Source organism: Corvus brachyrhynchos, unplaced genomic scaffold (assembly GCF_000691975.1).
Source record: "Corvus brachyrhynchos isolate BGI_N302 unplaced genomic scaffold, ASM69197v1 scaffold435, whole genome shotgun sequence".
Lineage (NCBI taxonomy): Eukaryota > Metazoa > Chordata > Aves > Passeriformes > Corvidae > Corvus > Corvus brachyrhynchos.
The window spans coordinates 383247-406798 of record NW_008237895.1 but is presented as its reverse complement, the minus strand read 5'-3'; the positions used below and the strand labels follow the sequence as shown (position 1 = coordinate 406798).

General features: G+C 38.4%; 1 long non-coding RNA gene across 1 annotated transcript in view; it reads left to right on the top strand.

Annotated features, from left to right (window-relative positions):
- The window catches only part of LOC108446385, a 254649-nt gene that overhangs the window by 124873 nt on the left and 106224 nt on the right, over nt 1–23552 (top strand). Inside the window, exon 8 of the long non-coding RNA XR_001861558.1 lies at nt 6993–7156. This is a non-coding gene — a long non-coding RNA (uncharacterized LOC108446385). The remainder of the gene's footprint in view (nt 1–6992; nt 7157–23552) is intronic.

Genomic DNA, 23552 nt, shown 5'->3' with positions numbered 1-23552 from the left:
GAATTGTGAGACATAACTGTTGCTTTTTTCTTTCTTGCTGACTTGTTTCTATGTTCCTTTTTTCCTTTTTACTATGACATCTTTAAATGCTGTCATCATTTTTTCAGTAGAATGTTTCTGTATTCCACCAGGAAAATCCAATAGCTTTTTGTTTTTTAGGTAACTTTAGATAATGTTAGAAGCTAGAGATTGAAAAACTCAATTAAGCAAAAATTATAATAATGGTTTCTCAGATAAAAAATATTTTGGCTATAGAAAGAACACTTGTGTATTGAAACAATGCAAAATAATAATACTGCTTTATTCTGAAGAAAATAGAGAATAATAGGAATGGCCACTTAATGATAATTTTAGAGCAGTAAATTCAGTTTTCACTTGCACTGTTTTAAGGATGAAGCAACTCCATTGAACCAAAAGGAATTGAGGTTTATAGGCTGACAGTCTCTTTGCTGTTGCCTTTCTTTACACATGTTTACTGGTGATTTTGTCACAAAGCTCAGCAATTTTAAGTAATGTCCATGGGAAGAAAGGGCTCGTCCAAACTTTGAGAATATAAGAAGGCATCTAGGGCCAAAGTGGTTATCCAGTCTGTGTTAAGCACTGCTTGTCAGAGCACCAAAGTTCCATGCTAGGTAAGGGAGTGATACCTACCATAGAAACTGGAGCAGGTTCTTGGCTCAGTGGAGAAAGGGCTGCGTTGTGCATGCGGAAGTCACTTGAAATCTGTGGAGTCTTTCACAAGTACGACTGAAAAGAATTTCTCTCACCCTTTCTGTCCAGAATTGAAGATTAGAGTAAATCTCAAGGTGTTAAAAATATGAATTGTGATTCCGCATGGTGTCTTGGTGTGCTTAAATCCCAATGGATGAACTCGTGCTTTGTTTTTGGCCTGAATTTTTGTTGTTTGGTATTTGAAAAGTAATTGCTTTTATTAAAGTTTTTTCCTTAATCTTGTGCTAGTACAAAAAACCCTGTGTTTAAGTCTGAAATTCATTTTCTCACAAATGTTATTAGGGTGTTTCTGGATCTGTGGGTGTTTAGCTCTGATTCTTAATAAATGTGCCTTAGAGGCTGTTTTACATTCCTTTGGGACTTCAGAATTTGGGATTGTTATTAGATATTTCCTGTCTGACTCTGAAAGAGGGAAGGAAACTGAAAACAGAAGGGTACTTCTTGAGGGAACAGCTGTCCTGATAGTCCCATGGGACTTCCTCTGAAAACCTGGCTGTCTGGACTCTGAGATGGATGAACATCTTCTATCATGTGAGCCTGCCTAAAAAATATGCTGGATTGTGTTGGGAAACAGCAAAAGCTGGATAGTTCTGCTAGAAATGAGGAGGAAAAAGAAAAAGGCCAGGTCAGAGCACCAAAGCTGGCTTCAGCTCTGCTTTTCAATGGCTACTGTGCAAAGACTTGCTAAAATTCTGCCTTCAGTCCCTGGTGTGTTACAGGAGAAGTGCAAGAACAGTGGCTTTTTCTGTTGGTTTGCTTTTTTTGTTCTTGTTCTGTTTTGTTTTTTTTTTCCCCTGAAGTTCTCTGCAAATTTTATGCAGTGCTCTAATCCTGTGCTTTGTGAGGAGAAATTTCACATTTCAATGGAGACAAAGCTACTGGGTAGTGAAAGCCCTGACTGCATTAAAAATTAAAATATTGGGACCTTGATTTTATTTCTTGATAGACACAGAAAACCCAAGAGTGACTTCTGCATGCGTTATCCCTCTCCTTATTTGTGAAGCTGATTACAAGACCTAACCATTCTGTTAGATGTAGTGTTAGGTAGCATACTTGGTTTTTTGTCCTTCTCTTTTTTCATCAGCACGAGCTTTGTCTTAGGTGAGTAGCGAGGGTATGAAATAAGGAGATATGAGGAATGATGTACAATTTGATCAATATGTGGCAAGTAACACGATTCTGGCTTATGCTATTGAGCAGGGTGACAAAATGATCCTAACTGGCATGAGAAATCCTATCCTGGGGAAAACTGATGTCTCTGCTGCTCAAAGCTCCAGCCCAGGCAAGGTGAGGGGCGATGGCCTGTGGAATAAGAAGGGGATGTGGGCAGGTGCTGGTCCCCAGGCTGTCCTGGGGCTGGTGGCATACAGCAGTAACTCGATCTCTGGGGAGTGGGGCTTGTTTGAGAGCTGGCACTATTGAAAACGCTACACGCTGCTTTAACTGGAAAAATAGAACATCAAGACACTCATACATCAGTGATTACTAGAAAAACTTTACATTCACCCACTTAGCAGTTTATGCAGAAAATTTGGAGTTCTGATAAAAACAATTGTTTCTGGAGAGGTGATGAGACTTAAAAGGCAGGTAGACTTAAAAGGTGAGAGGACATGGGAGATCTTGTCTCAAAATCTACTGAATAATCATCACCCTATGACTTACAGTGGGAGTTTCAAAACCTGTGTTTATGGAGGCAGTGAAGAGCTGCAGAGGTAGTATGAAGTGTTCTGATGTTTGGAATTGCTTATCTAGTATAGATTTTTAGTTTCATGTTCTTAAGTGGTGATTTCTTTGGTATTAAGGCTCAATTTAAGTATGGCATAACATCTACTAAGTAATTTCAGAAAATCAGGATTGTATAACCTCTTAGTTTATATAGGAGAAAGTGCAAAACAATTAAGTACAACTGATTATATTCTGAAGATACTGATATGTAGGACAACACGGGAGTCAGGAAAATGAACTCTAAGTAGCCTCTGATCTTAATTGAAAAACTGTGAAGCACATGCAACACAACTCACAGGTTTCCTTTGTTATGCTTTATATTATTATATTAGTGCCCAGGAAACTGGTTTCTGCTGCCTCTTGGGGATCAACGGACAGCAAGTAAATGGGGCCCCTTCATTTCCCTTCTGTGGGGTTTTATTCTTTATTTTTTTTCCTTCCAGCTCTGTTCTCTCCTCGTATTTTCCTTTTTTTCTCAGCTGTTGAGATAAATAAAAACATGAAGTATGCAGACAAAGTATAGCAAGCAGACATTAAACTTCTGGAATAACTGTTTATATGGTCAGGCTCTGCTTTCATGTACAACTCATACTCAGGTATGAAATGCTAAATGGCTTTGTGTGAGAATTCTACTATTGTTGAAACCAGGGAGAGCTTTGCCATGTCTTCTTTGGTTATAAAATTGTCTTGTCTGTCTTCTCAACTTTCTGGTAAGTTCAGTGAAGGGTTCACCAGGTAACAGAGCTGCAGGGAAAGCTCTCCAAACCTTGTGAAGTGGATCATTTGTTGTTTAGAAAAGTATTATGACAAATTATAGGGTAAGGTCCATGTCACTGCTTGAAAAATTTGAATTGCTGCAAGCAAAGCCATCCAGCAGAGCTGCTGAATAGGATGGTGTAAGACTTGGCACTGCTGGTTTTTGCAGGTTTTGCCAGCCTCTTTCGTGACTTTTCTTCCTATCATATGAATTTTGTCTTTTGCAACTCTGTTAGAAATAAATAGGAAACTAAGTAGTGAGCAATGTTGTTTTAGCTGCCTTTAGGCTGCTGAGCCACTAAGCAACAAAAAGAACTTTTGATATAACACCTTCTTTAAAATAATCTCGAATGTTAAAACTTTGCCTTGTTTTTAGATTTAGGGATGTGGGGCAAGGAGGAAGAGAGAGACTCTAAGCCTCTTCTCACAACCATATAATTTGCATTCATTTGTTACTTTCTTTTAAAATAAGGGGACTATGGCACTACCTTGGAAAAAAGTCTGAGTTACCTTGGGTGGGTAAGGATTTGGTGAGACTAGTATTTCATTTAATTCATTATGTAGAAGCATTTACCACATGCAAAGAACCATCACCCATGAGGGTAGTTCTGGTATTAGGTTTAAATCTCTTGTGCTGAAACAGTCACCTTTTGAACAGGTATTTTTTCTGTATATTGGCATGACATAATTAAGCAATAAATCATGAACATTTTTAATTGAGTTGAAAAGTTTACTGATGAAAAAGGGAATAAGAATTTTTTTTCTAATGGAAGAAGCTCTTTGGTGGATGAGTTTTGCCATTGAGATTGAGTTTGTTAGTTGAGATCAAAAACTTCTAGTGTCAAATTGAGATTTAAATACCCAGAAGTTAAAAATAATAAATGAATTATTATTAAACAGATATAATTTAATTTTTCATAAACTTTTCAACACGAATGCAATTGCACATAGATGAATTTGTACATTCAGTACAACTTGTCATTCAGTATCAAAGATTATGCTGCTGGGAAGGTAACTTTTCCCTGCAGCTGGAATACAATAAGGGTTTTATTTGCTTGTGACATGAATTTTGACTGATTCCAGGGACCCCGTTTAATGACTGAATTCTGAACCTCTTGGTACTGTAAATAATCTAATCTGCAACAGCCCCTATGAAACAAAACCAAGGTTAAGAATAGGAAACTTTCAAACTCTGTTTTAGGTCAGTATCCTAAATATCCAGTTGTCTCAGGGAATCGTTAGTAAGTTGCTTTCATCTGTTGGTGACCAGTGTGAATATATTACTGAGCTTGACAGCATCTAAAAACTATTGGCATGTGTGCAGTAAGTTTGGAAATCTCAGCTTTTAATGGACAGATGTGTGGTGCAGGAGCTGTGTTCACAACTGGCAGTTCTGTTGCCACTTGTGATGCACAGTGTGGATGAAAATAAGCATCCTGCTGGCCTCTGAATGTCATTCTTTGAGTCAGGCCTTGAAGGCTTCAGTGAGGGAGTAGTGTAGGCTCCCCCTGTTTTGTGTACCCATTTGGGAATCTCCACCTCTAAAGCCCTGGTTAGGCATATGTCACATGATACCTAAGCCAGGGATTCCCTTCCCCTGATGGAGTATTCCAGCAAGGGAATCATACGGATTCAGGAGGTCAAATACTTAAAGCAAATGCCAGAGCTCTTGGCAGGTTTAGTTTTTTTCAAAGGCAGCTGATTTTGTTTCCTTCCTGGTACTTATGGTTGGCTGGCACCCCTCTTCTCTGGGAACAACAGTAACATTCCTGTGCTTTTAGAGCCAATGTCTGTCAAAGACAGTAGCACCAGCAATTAAGGTACTTTGTTTGTCAGCCTGCTAGTATTTTTAGGAAGCTGATGGAATTTGGTTTGTCATCTAATGCGTTGATCCTTTGCCAAATGTCAGGTCCCCTGACCAGCTGCCCAAGTCCCTCTAACAACTGTCACCCTGCCTTGCAGAAAGTGGAATGCCATGGAGCTGGCAACTCAATGAAGAATTAACAGCCTCTGCCAGCATGCTCTAATTAAAGAGCTACATAGACAACAGCTGGGAAAAATTCATCAATCACAAAATATTTATTATTGGAATTAAAACACCTCATAACTAATGCATAGATTTGCATTGATTACCATCTCCTGGAAGGAACAAATGGTACCAGCTCTGTGTGTCTGGGCATTTTGAATGTTTATATCACTTGTACGGTCACCCATCTGCCTCTGGTTTGTTAACCATAATTAAAGGGTTGATCAGCTTCTTTGCAGCTACTCAGGGTCAACATCTGTAGAACTGTGATGCTGAACACTACAAGGAATTCTGAATTCACTTTGTCATGTGGTCCATGGCATTATTTGTGTGTGTCAATCTTCCAGGCACGTGGACAGGACTCTAGAGTTACTCACCCTTGAGCAAATCAGTAGTAATGCAACAAATACTAGATTAGTTGCATGGACTTATAACCATGGTTAGTTCATAAACAAGCTCAGGGTGAATTGCTCAGTTTGCTTCTCCGAGCCATTGTGCTGTCTAATGTGGCAGTAGTGCAATGGTGTGTCCCTTTGTAATATGAGGTGGATATGTTGCAGTCAAACCACTAGAAAACTTAATATGAGAAACACTTTCTAAGCTTTTGAAGATGGTCATATAAAAATATGCTTATATGCACTCACATTTGTATATATTCAATGCCATGTATTTTTCTTGGCAACATCTTTTGCCTGATTCAGAAGCAAACTTTTCTATTTCTATCAACACTTACAAGGACTTTTGCAATATTTGTACAGATGCAGTTCTGAAGCACTAGATCGCTGTGTTTATGGTTAGTTCAAGGCCTGAGGTCTCACTTAAGCCCTCCAAACTTATGGTGTACTTCCTAGAACCATTATATCCAAAATGAATGGAGCAAACTTTAATGTTAGAGCTCTAATACAACATCCTTCTCTGAGGCATGAAAGTGAAGATGCAGAAAAGAGCAAGCAAGAAGTTAGCTCCAACGTTCTGAACCTCATGGTCTTTCTTCAGTGCTCATGAAATGGTACTTACAGAATCATGTGCTTGGCAAGCTGGTAGTAATTGATTTTCCTCATCTGAAAAAAAAAAAAAAAAAAGCTTGAAAATATTTAGTGGCACTGATAGAGTTTGAAAAATATATTAGTAGGTAGGCTGAAAAAAATCAGATTGCTTGTGAATGAGAAAAATTGTATTGCTTTAATTAAATTAAAGAAAATGCCTGGTATCCAGTCCTGGAATGTTTTTATGACACAGTAAGCACTGGCATTTGTGTTTGTCTGTGGTAGAATCTCGTTCTGCCTTTTAGCACAGCAGAAATATAGTTACCATGGAGGAGGTCTACTGGATCTCTTTAAATCACAAAATTAAAACCAAATATAAGATGGTACAGGGACCTAAACATCAGATTCCTGAAAGATAAAATTATCAGCCAACATTTCATGGCTGTAGTAGACACTGTTTTGGTTGATATTTTAGATTAACTTTTAGGTCAAACCTTGAGTATTGCCCAAGATGTGCAGACATTTAATGAGGCATTATAAGAAATTCTTACTGCTATATAATTGAGATAAATAACAGTTTTAATGAATAACTATGACCTCTTATGTCAAGAGATGAAGATAATAATTATGTCTAGAGATGAGCAAAGCAGAATTTATTCTTTATCTTGCCTACTGACTTAGTTGGCATTCATGAGAGCTGAGGAACCCTTCCTCTAACGGACATGCTGAACAGTTCATTCACCATGTTGTGCTCTTCCTTTTGACAGGTCCTTTGCTACATGTTGAGCACAGCCCAGACCTTTGAGAATTTTCTATATACTAAGATGAGGAAAAAGAATGATCCTAATGGGTCTTTCAGAGATTCTGTTGTTGGATACTTTTCTGCTTTCACACAGGCTTGATTCTGACATGACTGTTGACTTCAGTAAAGGTAACATGATATACTTGTTGCTTTGTTGGTTTTTTTCTCATGAGAACAAACTGGATGTGTGTTTAGGTTTGCCACAAAGTACTACTGGGGTTGGCAGCAGCAAGACAAAGTAAAAGATCCACAAAACAGTGAAATGTTTATTGATGCACGATGTAAATGCTTTGCGTACTTTGTGACAGCTGATGGAGATGATAGTCATAGCCAAGCTGAATTTCCACTTCCATGGACAGATGTGCTAGGACAGTGTGCCCTGGTATTTAGGTATACTGATTTCCTAGACTTGCACCAGGAGGAATTTGCGATTATGGGTGAGGCAGGTCTGCTAATGGCTGTACTTAGATTTTGTGCTCAAACTATGGTTACTTATTTCTAACATTTCCTCCTTAAACTGCTCCATGATGTGTTTATGCACAGTGGAGGGTGTCAGTACTGAACCTTGTACATGTAGCTCCAAAAGCTCCATATGTTTTAAGGATGAGAGAGGTTTTAAAATATGTCAGCCTTTACTGCACTGAAGGGTTTGACTTTAATGCCATACTTGCAGTATTTCTTCTAATTAAGAAGTGAGGAATACTACTAATTCAGCAGTAAAGTTAATTAGCACAGACTATAAATGTTTATTTGTTTTTTAATAGCAACAAATGCATTATAAATGACTCCCGTGTTCATCTGTTGTACAGTCCTGCTGTTAGAGTAATTTGTAACATAACTTTTTCTTACAATAGCTGTTGACTTTGCAAAAGCATGAATATGAGTTTGGTGTTGATTGTGGAATAACCATGTTAAGTGTTAAACCAGCTAAATTTTTGAGAGGACTTGCTATGTGAGAAAGATTAAAATAAATTGTGTGTATATTGATGGATATTGAACTGCTTAATGTAGTCCTTATCTACAATCAGAAACCTGCTTTTGCAGGCATTTCAAATCTGAAATAGATGTATTTTTCCTAAATACAAACTTGCTACATCTAAACTCTAATAACTTTATGATAATTCTTGGATTTTGAAATAAAAGTGTGGAAGTAGAACTTCTAGTTTTGTGTGTTAGAATTTCACAGATGCTTATGAAAATTTGATAGCAAACTTTAATCTGTAAATAATTTATAGAGTTTTATAATATTTTTGGTAGCAAGTACTGTTTTTATAGCATTGTAGATGTACCTAATAGTTTCAAAGTGAGTATTTGTCAACGTTTGAACTAAAATATTGAAATATTTTACTTTACCCCTTAATGTGGTTCTGCAGTTCTTACTTTCTGAAACAGCACAGTCATGGAATGAAAAGCTGCCATGTAGTCCTGCTTCATTCAGGACAAGCATTTTGTACTGAACTTAATCCCATCTTCTGAAATGAGGGATGCTGAAGAGATTTGGGTTTAAGACATATGCAATGAAGAGGGAAAACAGTAAGGTGTAATTTCTGCTGTGAGGTGATGTCCTTAGAGAAGTATCTTTTTAGAGATCTGTGTGCCAGTTTGGGTTTCTAGAGTGGGAACCTCCAGTAAGTGTGGAAGACAGAGTATTTTGGAAATGACTAAAAGAGACCTGGTTTTGGGGAATGGAGCTGTTATGGGCAGACTGGTTATACACACCTAATTCAGCCAACACTAGAAAACTGAGAAATAGTCATCTCATACTGTCTTTGTTTTTTGTTTGAAGTAAACTTTGCCCTTGGGTGTTATGAGAGATAAATCTTGACTCTTAATACCCTAATCAATGCTATCATCTTTTCTGCAGCTCCAGTCTTTTCATAGTCTTTTCAGTCTTGACTGCTGGTCAAACTATTGAGTCACTTAAATTGATTAAGGCTTTTCCAATTTTGCAACATCATCGCTAATGCAATGAATCCAGTGACTTAGCCATCTTCTCAGTGTTATTTCTGACTCAAGAAGAGAAGTTTGGAAGATTATCTAGCTGTTGATATGCCGGCTTCTGTATTGGCAATTTTCCTGTAGAGAAGCAAATAGTGTATGGAAAGCACTGAACTCTTTCTTCTTTGGGAAAAAGAGTAACAAAAACCTTATACGTACACTCAGATATACTGTTGGAGACGCTGAAATGTCACCATAAAGGCTGAATATGATTTACTTGCATAACAAAAGCTCCACTTCTGGGAAGTTGTGTCTTTGGCATGAAAATCAGTGCATCTCCTATGCATTTTTCAGGATATTCTCTGCATAAAGTGTGCATTTGCTGAGGATTTCTGAGTAAATATGTTATTTCTTTAACAAGTGTGATTACTTTTGAGCTTTAATCTTGACTTCTGAATGCAGTATCTATAACTTTGGTTTCTGCAAAAGTTCCCAGAAGGCAGTTACTTGATTGCTGAGGAAATAGTGAGAAAGATCCTGTTTTAGTAGCTATTGCCTGCTTTATACTTTTCACAAAGATATTTGCAAATGTCTCATTAAAACAACAAATCCAAAAGGGTGGAAAGGTGGTGTCTGATCTAATCCTCAGTGAAAAAACCTGGACTGCACAGACTCATTAGGAATTAATTCCAATTGCTGTAGAATAACCTGTAAAGCTGGGTTATGTTAGATTTAGAGGACTAGATGCAGATCTGACAAAGGCAAAGTTGCTTCACGTTTTCTTGAATGTTAGAAAAATATCCCTGGTATTTGAGCTGCATTTAGTTTGAATATCGCTATTGGAGTGGTGAAGAGGATTAGGGGAAGAGGAGCAGAACACCGTGATATGCAATTTTATCCTGGGTTTCATACTCCTACTGAGGCTGGAGAAACAGAAATCAGCCTTTAAGTGGGTATCTGGGTCCTTGGGAAAAGGACTTAATTTCATGAAGAAGAAAAACTACTTACTGATTTTTGTTACTGAGGAAAGCTTGGGACAGTATGTAGGTTTGAGGTAGACTTCTAAAAATCAGTGTGCGAAGCTGGTAAGGGTCTATGAGCTTGCTTTGCTCTTCATGTGGTGATATCTGCATTTAGTCCTGTTTGCAGTCCCTTAGAGTTTTTACTAATCAGTGTATTGATGGCAAAGTCAGTTTAATTTCTATGTCCTGGACTGTGTGTTGCTGGGCCCTAAAACAACTCGTGCAGGAATGTTGTTGCTCTTGTCTTTCATATAGAATACTTGACTCTTAAGTCTGCTCACCATTCACAGAATTAGAATGGTGGCTAATAACCATCATATGATACCTTGGGTGTGAAATGTATGTATCCAGGTATTTCTGTCCTCCAGCTCTGTTAGAGTCTGTTGCCTTTAGCTGTGTTTCCCTTGAAACAAGTTGGTCATCAAAACTTATTCAATCTATTGTAAATTTTCTTGAAAAGTTCTAATCGAAAATTTCAGTTTTATAAATTGAAAAGGTTGAATTATTTGCTACACAAATTGGAAATACTCTCTTTTAAATAATAGCATAATGTCATTACTCAGGGCGTTATTACCTTCATTTAAGCTAAGAAAAACAAATGTTTGGCACAGATGAGAATAATCATAAACCTATTGTTATTAAAATGCCTTAATACATTTTCAGAGGGGATTTCCCATTCACGTGTAGGTGTGGTTATACTTTTCAGAGTTTGATGAAGACAGCATCGAGAGCTGAAGTATTTTTAGCACTCTTATAAAGGGGAATATATTAGGAAAACTTAGTGAGTTCATGTGTCTATTGCTTTTTCAAGCTCTCACATCTCACTCAGAGCCTCAGTGCAGCTGGGCTGAATACTCATCTCTTGGCTGTATTTAAGGTCAGCATTGCTGGGAGTTAAAATGAAGGAATAACATAGTGCTCAGGCTGCAATTTCCAGAGACCAGAGATTTCCAACTATGCAAATGTTTATATTTTATTTCTGTTTTAATTCTAAATGAAAAAAACTTAAATATATTTTTCAAAAAAACTGAGAACTGAATTAGTGAAGCCCTGCTGAGGAGGTGATGGTTGAATCCCTGGAAGGCAAATGAAAGGGAAAGTACTATCTGCCTTCAGTGGTTGAAAGTTTTATCTTCTATTTGAGAACTCTATAGACCCATCCATCAGGTGGTCTGACAGGGAAATTAAATTGGGTTATAGCACTGCAATAAGTCCAGATTATGTTCCTGTTGAGCAGTAACAAATTGTGGTGAACCTTCTATAAAGTTTCTTTCTGTTTTTCACAAAATAATGCGGTATAGAGGTAGTGATCACAAGAGGTGCTGAGGAAACCTTTAGAAAAGCTTGCTATTCTTTAATAAGGAAAAGATATGAAATTATATATGTGGCTTTCTTTTCCTGTAGAATGACTTGTGTTCTCTGCTCCTTTATAAGCACACTAAATCCACCTAAGGTGAAATTTGCTTTATTTGCTGCAAAATGAAAAAAATTAAACTATTCTCCTGACAATGAGATAATGTACTTGGGCCCCTATTGTGATGGGTCACCATTAACTTCCACTGAACATGGTAAGAGATGCAGCTATTCTGCTGGGGCTCACTATGGAACCCTAATTTTCCTCCAATAACAAAACAAAGAGTATTTAAGTTGCACTCGCCTCATGTGTGCATTTTAACTAGACTGAGTTCAGTAGGCTTTCTTATCTTTGATTTATTTGAAAAGGAGCTCTTATACACAGTCAGGATCCAAGTGCTTTTGAATGCAGCTTATATTCTGATCTAGAACCTCCTATCATTCCATCCTGGGTCTGAATATCCTTCAGCTTGAAGAAACTTCAGACCCATCTCTAATGTCAATGGAAAACTGTGAATGTTTGAAAACAGGTCCAGAGTTGTTCTCAAGCTTTGTGAACTTCAGCCAGCTATTCCATTAAGGTGTTATTTTCTTTAACCAAATCTGAAAGAAAGGTTTCTGGTGTCAGGTTTCTTTGCGTCCTTCTGAAAATCTTTGCATTCATATGGAAAATTAACATCCTTTACATCTTTGCATGTATCTATAATACCTTTAGAATGTGTGAGATCCTGGATGTTTTAACAAACAAGAACGAATTTTTTCTAACTCTTTGTTGTCTCTTTCAAACCAGTTGCATTTAACTATACAGCCCGGACTATTTTTGAATCATATCCATGTCTTCTTAGACTCAAAAGAAAAATAAAAAAGGGAGGGATTTCCTTCCAGTTGGATGTTCTTTGTACAGTGTGAGCATTAAGAGCCATTGGTTACCTAATATCTTGTTTATATGGAAGCTAAGCTACCTTTTAAAAATAGGTACAAATGAATGCAATAGAAAAATAGAGAAAGTTTAAAAGAAAGGCTGATGTTGTTTAATGAAGTGTGGCATTCTGATCTGTTTTTAAAAGCCTTGTTCCTTCTCAGTTAGCAATAGGGGTAAAATGTTTCTCTTATGGGCTTCTGCTCTACACATTGCATGCTTGCTTTGAGGGATTTGAAACCTAAATAAACCTTAGCTCACAAAAGATGTAAGCATGAGAAATCTCTTCCTTTTTCTGGAACGGCTTGGGGGCTGATTGTTTATTTAACAAGCTGGTGCCCTGATTTTGCCACTGACACACTTTGACAAAAATTCCCCTCACAGGCATTTAAAGTTGCAAAAGGGAAGAAAATTGAGAAGAAAGATGTGAGTCAATGCACAAAGCCACAAAGGTCTGCTGACGTAGGTGTTTTCAATATTTAGTAACTATATCCAAAGTTGCAGTGCTAGAATGGTCTCGGAGAGAAGAGTCAGTGATGTTCTGATATAATCAGAGCAAATGAGATCTTCCTATGAGTTGTTGGTTGCTTGAGTTATGTACAGGAGCTCACTTGGGAAGAGGGAAATCATGTCTATGGAAAGACCCAGAAGAGTCCTTGCAAAAATCCTAACAAACTAAAGTGAAATTTAAATAGTGCACAGGCTCTGTGCCAGCTCATAAAAGGTGAGTGCGTTTTATCCTTAGATGTTAAGATTGTTGAGTGGCTGAATTTGGGAATTGGCTTTTGTTCTCTTCACTGAAGCAGCTGGGAGTTGGAAAAGGCAGGCGCAGATGCAAACGTGACATCCCTACAGCTGGCACTTCCCAGAAGAGCGTGAAGTGCCAAACCCAACTATGAGAGCCAGGGAAAAGTTGGTGTTTAGCTGATGGATTTTGGTGGTGGGGTGTGGGGTATTTTTGTTTTGTGTTGGGTTTTTTTTGTTTGTTTTTATTTTTGATTTTGTTTCGTTGTTGGTTTTTTGGGGTTTTTTTGTGTGGTTTTTTTTTTTTTTTGGTAGGAAAAATACTTTTAAATGTTTTGAGACACTGATACAAAACTATTTTCATAGCTGCAAGATTTCCTTCCCACTAAAGTTTTGTTTTTTGGGTACAAAACTTTATTCCCTTCTAAAAACTTTTTCTAACTAAGAGGCATTGGCCATTCACCAGAGAAGAGGGTTTTTTCTCTTGTCTAGTTCCTTTCTCTTTCTTATTTCCACTTTTTATACCAAGATGCAAGAAAGGGTTGTATGGAATGAACTGAGGAATGGGGAAATGGGTGGAAAAAACCCTATTTATATCATTTAGAACCAAATAGGGAAGAATGAAAATAGTGGTTTTCCCATGAATTTACGTTACTGTACAGTTGAAGGGAAGGGCAAAAAAGAAGGTGGAGGTTTCCTTGTTGTGGATATTCTAATTTTTGTCATATGAGTTTCTCGAACTGTTTCTACAGAACTAAACTATCACATTTCCCCAGATGAGATTTCCTATGATTGCTTCATTCCAAGTCACAACAGACTCTTCAGCAATCACTTTTTGACTTCCTGTTTTTTACATTGTAAAACTTGGATTCTGCTGTAATTATTATATTAAAATGAAAAATGAAAATCTTCAAATAAGCAAAATTTTCAATTTCTTTTCATGTACCTGAAGTGTTTACAGATTTTAGGAAGGACCATTTCAGTGTGATTTTACCTTGTGACCAGACAAATTATTGAAGTTTGTCAGTACAGGGTTAGAAAACCTTCTGATCAAAAAGGAAATTGAACATGAGTCTGAAATGTGCAAGCAGATTATATTAGTAATTGGTATGCATCTCATCTTAACTCATTCAACTCTTTCTACATTTTTTAAGAAATTATTTATTAATGGAAATACACATTTAAAACATAGTTTAATACTATGATTCATCAAAGAAGTGGACATATGGGTATATCCTAAGTTGCAGTAAAACCCAGCATCTCAAATGTTGCTCAATGAAAAGTCTTATTTGTCCATACTTACTCTACTTGTAGAGAAGAACAGACTTGAAATGGTTCAAGAAACTTGATTAAGAGCAATTTGACTTTCATTTTTATAGCACAAGTAGTAGTATCTTTTATTTCCTTTCAAGTAGTTTTGACTGGAAAATAAAATAGTTTGTAAAATTTCAGATGATATCATTTTCCTCAGGTAACTTTTTATGAACAGCTTTTTCTCTAGTATTTTTCTAATTTTCTGAGGGAGCTGGGAGCAAGTCAAGCAGGAGAACAGGGCAGGCACCTGTTTTAACGAAAGCTTTCCAACCAGTTCTGCTCTGTATGTAGTCTTTTCTAGATTTGATTTCTTTTTCCTCACCGAATAAAGGATTCTCCCTTATTATCTATGTTTGTAATTTCATTGTGTTTGACCTATTAAATAGTGCATATGGAAAATCTTTAATTTTCAGTATTAGGTGGCTAAAGATGAAAATGGGTCTCATAGAGTAACTGCAAAATGAGCTTTAAATCCTAATTAAAAATCATCTTAACACTACATTTCACATTGTATAGTTATGAGTCTGATATTTTCTGAATTGGTTATGCCAGATTACTTTATAGTACACTGTGATTGAGAGGGAGCATGACTTTTTTGAACAATTTCTTTTGCACAGCAGGGTGACTTAAATTAGTGTGACTGACATCCACCTAATATGCTTACAAATCTTTGGAACAATTGATTTGAAACGTGAGCATTTTCATTCTGAGTGGATCACAGCACAGGGAAAGAAGTTGGATGTGCTGGATATGCAAGCAAATTCACAAGAGCTGTTTCTCTTAAATACCAATCCAAGGTATATCTAAGCATATATGTAAACTTAGCTTATGAATATTGCTAAAGCAAGTGGAAAAACTCAGGCCCAGAAGAAACTGTCACACCTCATAGGAACAAAAATGAAGCCAGGACTTTGCCAGTGAGTAAATTTACAAAATGAAGGTGCTTAAATGTTTGAGAGGAATACATAAAAGAGGTGAGGAGAAAAATATTGCGATGTTTGAAATTCTCCCAGGTAAAGGATCTAGCATATGTAAAAATCCCAATTAATATCAAAGATGCTTGCTCTGGACTAAAATCTAAAAATTTCCCTGGACTGATCCCTTAAAAAGGATTTTCCTTAGCAATGTTGCTGTTAATCTCCAATATGTAATATGTTGTTTGTCTGAGCAGGGATTCCCTTGTATGGAATACCAATGCTATCCCCTGCCCCAGTGTCAGGCCTTCATTAACTTCCTTAATGTATCTTGTGTAAAATTTTTGCTTAAAGACCTCTAATCGCCTGTCCTTTGTATCTGGCCAGTAGGGTAGTGCTATCATTATAAAAGAAAATTCAGAAAATAGTAGCCAGTGTTCAAAGCATCAATCCAACAAATGAGTTGATAATCCTTGTAAAGAGTCATGTCCTTCCTGCTGCAGAGTGTGCACCTTGCAGCACGGTGAAGGATGTATATAGGATTAGGAGCTGCAGAAGAAGCTGTCCAGAACTGTTAAACACTTTTGTGTAAATGAACATGTCCTGAACTCCAAAAATTGGAACTATCTGCAAACTGTACAGCAATTTATACAATATCTTGCTTTCTAAAGATACTGTCAAAGGTAATAGAAACAAATTTTGAGTGGGAACATACATGTGCATCCTATGAAATAGGATGTGAGTGACCACTGGTGTGGTCAGACTCAAATGAAATCACCCAGCTTCATATTTATCTGTCTAGGAGGTAAGCATGGTGGTAATAATACCCAGCTCGCAGGTTCAATCCCTCTGTGGGCCATTCACTTAAAAGCTGGACTGATGATCCTTGTGGGTCCCTTCCAACTCAGAATATTCTGTGATTCTCTGATTCTGCTCTCATGGTTAATTGTTGATTTAGTGAAATTTATTCTAGGCAGTTATTAGACTTGCTCAATAGCATTCCTTTAAGATCTTGCATTACTCTCTGGGCATACTTGTTTTGTTCTAGAGATATCTTAGAGCTTTTTAATTTAGGAATAGATCATCACCATGAAGAAGCAGTTTTTCCTAGACAATCAGAAAATACAATTGTGTGTGGAATGCTTGAAGGTAAGAGGCACTATTGTAGCTGAAACATTTTCTAGTGACAACATGCGTTTCTCTGCAGAAGTAATACTGAGTCTTGCACCTGACTTATCAGATTAAGAGCGCTTTTGCATTGACCCTCATGATATCAATATGGCATTGCTAAAGAAAGGTACAGTTCTTTCCCTTAATCTACTTGTTTTTCTCCCATGACACAAATGCTGTCTAGCTGGAACTAATGTGGATTGAAGGGGAAGTCATGTTAGCAAAGGTTTTTGAGTTGGATGAGCATGTGCCTATCCTTTAATACCCCCACAATCTGTTGTGGGGCTGTTTGGTCAGCTGAGAATGGAGGTCTGGAGTTCAGTTGGTATTTAGCACAAATGATGTCATCACACCCACAGGGTGCACTTACAGGGCAGAGCTCAAAAGCTGATGCTGATCACATATTGATGTGCAGCTTGTTATGCCATGCATTAAGCTTGTGCATTGTTACTGGTAGGCTTGCAAAGGATGCATTTTGCATCAGTAACTACACTGCATCTTGGTTTAAGATATTTACAGATCTATAAGGGAATGAGTTTCTGAAAGATCTAGAGATGGGTACATGAATGCAATTTTTGTGAGGTTCTTCTCTGAGGTTCTCACCTGCTAATTCTCCATTTGTACAAAACTGGAGGAAAACTCTGTGTGCCTGGAAGGTCCTGCCTGTACTCCTCTAAGTGCTGACAAGCTGGACAGGAAGGTGCAGTAACTGCTAGTCCATAAGGACAGTCAGTAGTGATATTGACATCGCTGTCGTGTGGCACCAACTCACACTGAGGCATTAAACCAGAACAGCCAAAGACCATCTCTTGCAACAAACATGTTCACAAGGCTCCAGGTAGTAGCTCAGTTGCTTTGCTTTTTCCTTCAGTTGCTGTGTTCATGGCCTCTTTCATTTTTTAATGCTCACAAAACAATAATAGCCAAGAAGGTAAGGTAGATCTGCCAACTCCCAGTTTCTAGAAAGCATGGCACACAAAGGTCTGATCCAGCCCTGAAATCCAGGGAAAGGAAAAATTGCAGTGCATGGGTTTATACTGGAATGAGTTGAAAAGCATACCCAAATGCTACCTTGAAGCCAATTACCACTTTAAAGGTCACAAGTGTGCCATCTTAAAACTGGATCCCAGAAACAGCTACAAACCTGCAGTTCCTTTGAACCTGAGCCCATGGGACTGTGACATGTTTTTGGTATGTTAGCATCCCTGACAGTGGCTAGAGAAGTAGGTGAGCACCTGTTTTCTAGGTGCTGGGGGTTTGTTTTCTAGGTGTTTGTTTCTTTTTGGTCTGCCTATGATTGGAAGCTGTGTCTTTTCCCTCAGTACTCCCCAGTTATTTGGGATCAATCTTTTAAGATTTAAGTTGTAAAAACTTCCATTCTTTTACATTTATGGTTATTGCAGAGAGTGAGGTCTTTTGGGCTAATTCCTATATAGAACCTGTACTGCCAGGTTTGGCATGTCAATCCACCATACAGACCCTTGAAGTCCGGCTCAGTTTTCATCTAGTCCTAGAGCCACTGCTTTTCATAGCACCTGCACATTGTGTACCTGTGCACACTGTGGGGCTCGAGGGCTGGATTTTGCCCCTTTCAGTAGGTCAACAGCATACCCCATGGCTACGGGCAGCCTAATAGTGCTCTCTTACCAAACAGCTGGGGGTTTAGTGCATGCTCTTACGATGTTAGATGTCTTATTTCACAGAAGTTAGAGCAGCCTAGCTGGCCACTAAAGGACAACCAATCCAACCTTTCCAGTTTTACAAAAAACCCCTCTTGAAATAGAAAAAATTTGACATGTAATGAAATAATGCTGAATCATGTGAATATGTTGCAGTCTGTGAAGGGTTGGAACTGGGATGCTGACAGCTCTGAAGCTTTTTTTTAAAAGTTGGTAACAGTTCAAATCTCATCAGCTTCTGAGATTTCATCTGTTTCTTTGGGAGGGTGGGATAAATGTCTCTGGACATGATGCCAAGATTGAATCTTTAGGAGGAAGACTTGGATGAAAACTCCTTTCTTCTTCTGACCTGATCTCTTCTCACCCATTGTGATATTATACAAATTGAATTTCAGGGCTAGCAAGCTAAGGATTCTGCAGTGGTCGGCAGAAGTGTCTTTCCATCTGATTACCCTTGAGGTCAGAAGCATGTAATATATTCAGGGGGGTTTCTAATCGAACGAAACTCAGAATATGTGAGGGTTGTAGACAGCAGCTGGCCCCAGCAGAGACTAACAGATTTGCTGAGAACCTGCAAAGATCTTGGCAGGATGTCAGCAAAGATACTGCAGGGTTGCTAGATGCCAGGAAAAAGAGATCTTTGGTTTCAGCAAGGAAAATGGTATTTAGGGAGGATGGGATGTAATAAATTACAATAATAGCACTGCAACCAAGTCTCATCCAAAAGTATCAGAGACTGACTATAGCTATTTTCATTGGTGAAGAGGCTGAAGTGGTTGCAAGTGAAGAGATATGCTTTCTCATAGTGGCAGAATATTATTAGAGCCAGGGCAAGAAGTAGCTGGATTCTTTGTAGGAGTTGGTTTTTAAATGTAGTGAACTAAGACAGGAACAATAGCAGTGATGGAGAAAGGGACGTAACTGATTTAAAACAATGGGAAATAGAAGAATGGAATCTGAGTGGATAACATAGATTTTTCACATTTGTGAAGATGATGATCATGGAAGAATTTTCAAGGACCTTATTGTCTTTCTGGGATGATAAAAGGTTGAATCTCTACAGCATCAGGAGTTTCTAACATGCAGTATCCAGCTATAAATTTAAGTTTACTCTCACCATGCATTTGCTTAGTGAATTGCTCTGCCAAAATGCGTAGGTATTTCTCTGAAAGCTTTGGGTGCTGTAAATATAGGGTGGCCATTTACCTGGTCAAGTGTAACAGTGCATGCCACCCCTGCACCTGACCCTTAGATGCTTTCAGAAGACTTTTAGGTCAGTCTGCAGGAGTTTTTGTGTTCTGTTGTGCTAAGGTGTTCTCCCCGCTCCTTCAGGAGCATTTTAGTGAAAAAGGTTCTTTCCAAAGAGCCTGTCCAGAATAAGTGTTTTACTTGAAGCAGAATTCTGGCTTTTAGAAAGGCAGCTTCACAAGCAGAGAAAAGAAAACAGATTCTCATCTAATTGGTACATTGAACATGGTACAGCGAATAGCAGCTCTAGTGGGGAATGCCTACACGGAAAATTTCTGCCCTGCAGGATAGGTCATTCTCAGTGTTTCAGAAATTTGGTTTATATTATTTCAGGGGGATTTCCTCTTCATTTACCTGGTAAAGCAGTCCCTATTACTTGTCATTGTTCTTAGGACTTGATTTGGTGATTACCTTATCAGGTTAAGGTCTGTTACTGACAATCTGTCTTAACTATGTGGCTTTGTTTTCCTGGCAAGATACCAGCAGAGGGTGGGAAAAGCAGCTGTTCCTTAAGATAGGAATAATAAAAAAATGCCAACTGGTAAAATCGTCCTGACTTCTGCTGAACTGAAAAAGGCCATTAATAGCTCTTGGAATTCCTTGGTTTGTTGCATCCTTGTGTTCCAAGAGAAATAATGTGGCAGGCAGGATACCACTGAAAATGTAGTGCAAGTGGTACTGGACTGAAATGTGTACGCTGAAAATGCCAGATGGTGGGGGGCTCAGGAGAAATTCAAACTGCAGGCTATTAGTAAAATACACTGATGACAAGCAATTCTTTACCTGTATATGGGTCTATTTCAAAGCAGAAGACAATGTGGGCTGGTTTTACAACCACTGAATGGGCCAAATCAAACTTCCTAGCATGCTATCAACCTGCTCAGAAGCTAATTGCTTCAAACATCTGTATAAAACTCATTACTTTTGTGACAACTATGCAAGCCTTACAGAAACTTTCAACTACTTGTGCTTTGTTCCTTTAGCACAAGTATTTAAATATTTAATAGAGCAGAGGATGTGTTTGTGTTGACAGTTTCCATGTGAGCAATCTGATGTAGAAAATAGAAAACCCTGAAAATCTCTGAACCCTTGGGATAAACTTATGTTTTCAAAGATCCTGTTGAAGCAGGGAGGCCGTGGCAGCAGACTGGTCGGTGTGGCTTCGAAAGCTGTGGGGAGCTTTCGACAGCAGCTGCTGTGTGTCAGAAGTCTATAAATTGACTTCCTGCCACAGGAGGCCTCCAGCAAGTTCATCTGGAGAGTTAGTAGGAGAAATCCTCACCTTTCATCTTACCAACAGAGCAAATCTATCCAGGGCCGTGCCTAGGGCTGGGAAGGGGTTTGAGCTGGTACAATCCTTGTGTCAGCCAGCATGATCTTGATGAATAAAACTGCTGTGGGTGGAGACCTCAGTGTTTTGTTGAGGGAGAGAAGGCACTCTCCTTTGAGTAGTGTATACACATGTCCATTATATTCTTTGTTTTTAAAAACTCACAGCTGAGAACACGCTTCTTTCATTATGTCTCAGATAACATCAAACAACATATTTTCTTTTCCCCTACCTCTTTCTTTGTCTTCAAGGCAGTTATGTGCTATCCCTTCTCTTCAAGGTGGATGCATGTTCCCTTTCCAATGTTCAATTCCCTTTACAATAATCCTTATCTACCGGTTTTGGAACTGTCCTTCTTCAACAGGATTTAATTTCCTTTAAAAATTGCACTCTCACTGAATCAATAATCCAACAAGAATCTCTGGCAAAGGATGGGTTTTGGTGTGGTAGGTGTCTCAAGAGTTAGTAGCTAATATCATCTTTGTTGGACCTCATTATTTAATTGAAGTTTAACTCCTGAGCTGCGGAGTTCAAGCTTCTTGCATTTTCTTTCTGTCTCTGAGGAATCAGCCTGTTTTCTGCCAACCAGAGGTGTATAATCTCAAATGTATAATATATCTTCTTCTGTATTGCTGAAAATCTTGTTTACTCATTCAGCATATTAGATAGATTTGAACTCCTTTAGGTTAAAAACTGAACCTGAATATGCTGTTTCATACCAGTAAGAGTCATTCTTTTGCATATCTGTGGTTTTCAAATACAGTCATGAATACTGAAATGAGAAAAATCTACAATGAGATATTCTGAAAGTTTATCCTGGCCTAAATCCATCCTTGATTCCTTTGCTGTGCAGGATAAGGCTATGTTTATAGTGAAATACAAAGAAAAAGCTAAAGGTTCAGAAGACTGGAGATATTTTGAGCCTTCTTGAAGTTGAAGTGGAGGAAATGTAACTTGGTTTAGAAAAGCAAAGTGCAATGCCTGACTTCTCAAAAGTGTGTTAGGCTTAGGTTGTTTTAGCATAATAGATTCTGGAAATTGCATTTAAGTGCAGTTTAGAAAACCTATTTAATAAAGCTTTCTGACCTTGTTGACTTTTGGGGTTGGAAGGGTGAGGCATAAATAATAGCGGGGTGGGGGGATGGAACGAAACCAGGAGTTGTAGTAATTCTTAAACCATGCTTATTAGTATTGTGATCAGTTTTGGCCCCTGTAATATAAGGAAGATATAAAGCTCTTAGAGAGCATCCAAAGGAGGGCAATGAGGATGGTGAAGGGCCTTGAGGAAAAGCCACCTGAGGAGAAGTTGAAGGCATTTGGTCTGTTCAGCCTGGAGGAGGCTGAGAGACCTCATTGCAGTTATAACTTCTGTGTGAGGAGAAGAGGAGGTGCAGACACTGATCTCTGCTCTGTGGTGACAGTGACAGGACCTGAGGGAGTGGCATCAAGCTGTGTCAGGGGAGGTTTAGGTTGGAAATTAAAAAAAGGTTCTTCACCCAGAGGGTGTTTGGGCACTGAACAGGCTCCCCAGGGAAGGAGTCACAGCACCGAGCCTGACAGAACTCAATAAGCATTTAGCCAATACTCTCAGGTACATGATGGGATTCTTGGGGTGTCATGTGCGAGTTGGATTCAATGACCATTGTGGGTCCTTTCCAAGTAAGCATATTCAGTGATTCTGTGATTTAGGCATCCCTGGCTTTAGCTGCTTACTGGAACACTCTCCAAAGCACTGAAGTCTGCTTTCCCACTGGGTTAAAATCCCAGGTTCAAATACCCCAAGTTATAGACACCAGATATGAATCTTACAGATTTTTGTCCTGTCTCAATGTTCTGCTATGACTGGCTGTGTGAGCAATGAGAACTATTGAAGTAATACAGAGTTCCAGCCTGCAAAGGCAATTCACATATCTGGGTATGGGGTTTATTCTGCCCTTTTCTGCTTAACACAGTGGGGTCCAAACACAATCTGCCTCACTTGTCAGCAAATCAGCCAGTGGTCAAAATAACACTGCTAAGGGAAAAAACCCTGTGCAATTCTACCCCCCTTCAATTAATTTCATATCAGCGTAAGGCAGAAGATGGGCAGAGCTTAATTATAAAATTCCAGTGACATGCTGTGGCAATTTGGTCTGTGAGACTTAATTGTCTGTCTGTGCATGCATATTTTGGAGGGATTATATTGGGGAAGGGCCCTGAACCCATCAGGTAAACAGTCTGTGGTTCATACACAAGCTCTCTTAGAACTCCCCTGTGCCTTTCTGTACAATTACCTGATACATGCATCGCCGTGGTTTGTACATATGTAAATACAGAATACTCATAGGAAGTGTATGGATATCATTTAGAAAGCACTGTTGAATTTTTGGCTTATGTAGGCACATTCTGTGGCCTGACAGGATTACTCCCGTTGGAGTAATAACTAGAAGTTTTGCTTATTTAGGGCCTGTTCCTACTCCCTTTGAAGCCAATGGCATAATTCCCAGTAATGTTTAATGGTGCTGGGTCAGGTCTTTAAGGATGATAGAATTTGATGTTGGAGGCCTCAGCCAGTGCTCACTGTAGTACACAGGGGTTTCCTCAGTTATTTCAGAGAGCAAATTGCCATTATTTAATAAAAATAATTATTTTAAAAACAACTTATGCAGAAATGGTGTTAGTGTTAAACTTCAAAAAGGAAAAAGTAAATTAAGAGACTTTATTCTGGCTGATACCATGCACTTTTTACAACACTGAAACAGTTCCAGTAAGTTACCAGAAGCTGGAACAGCCATCTCCAAAAGCAATGAACTTGTTAAATTGAAAAGGATATGTTGTGTTGCTGCCACATCTCTTGTGACTTCTGAATGCATTTCACTACTCCTGTTGCAAGAACAGCCGTTCTCATGGTATCT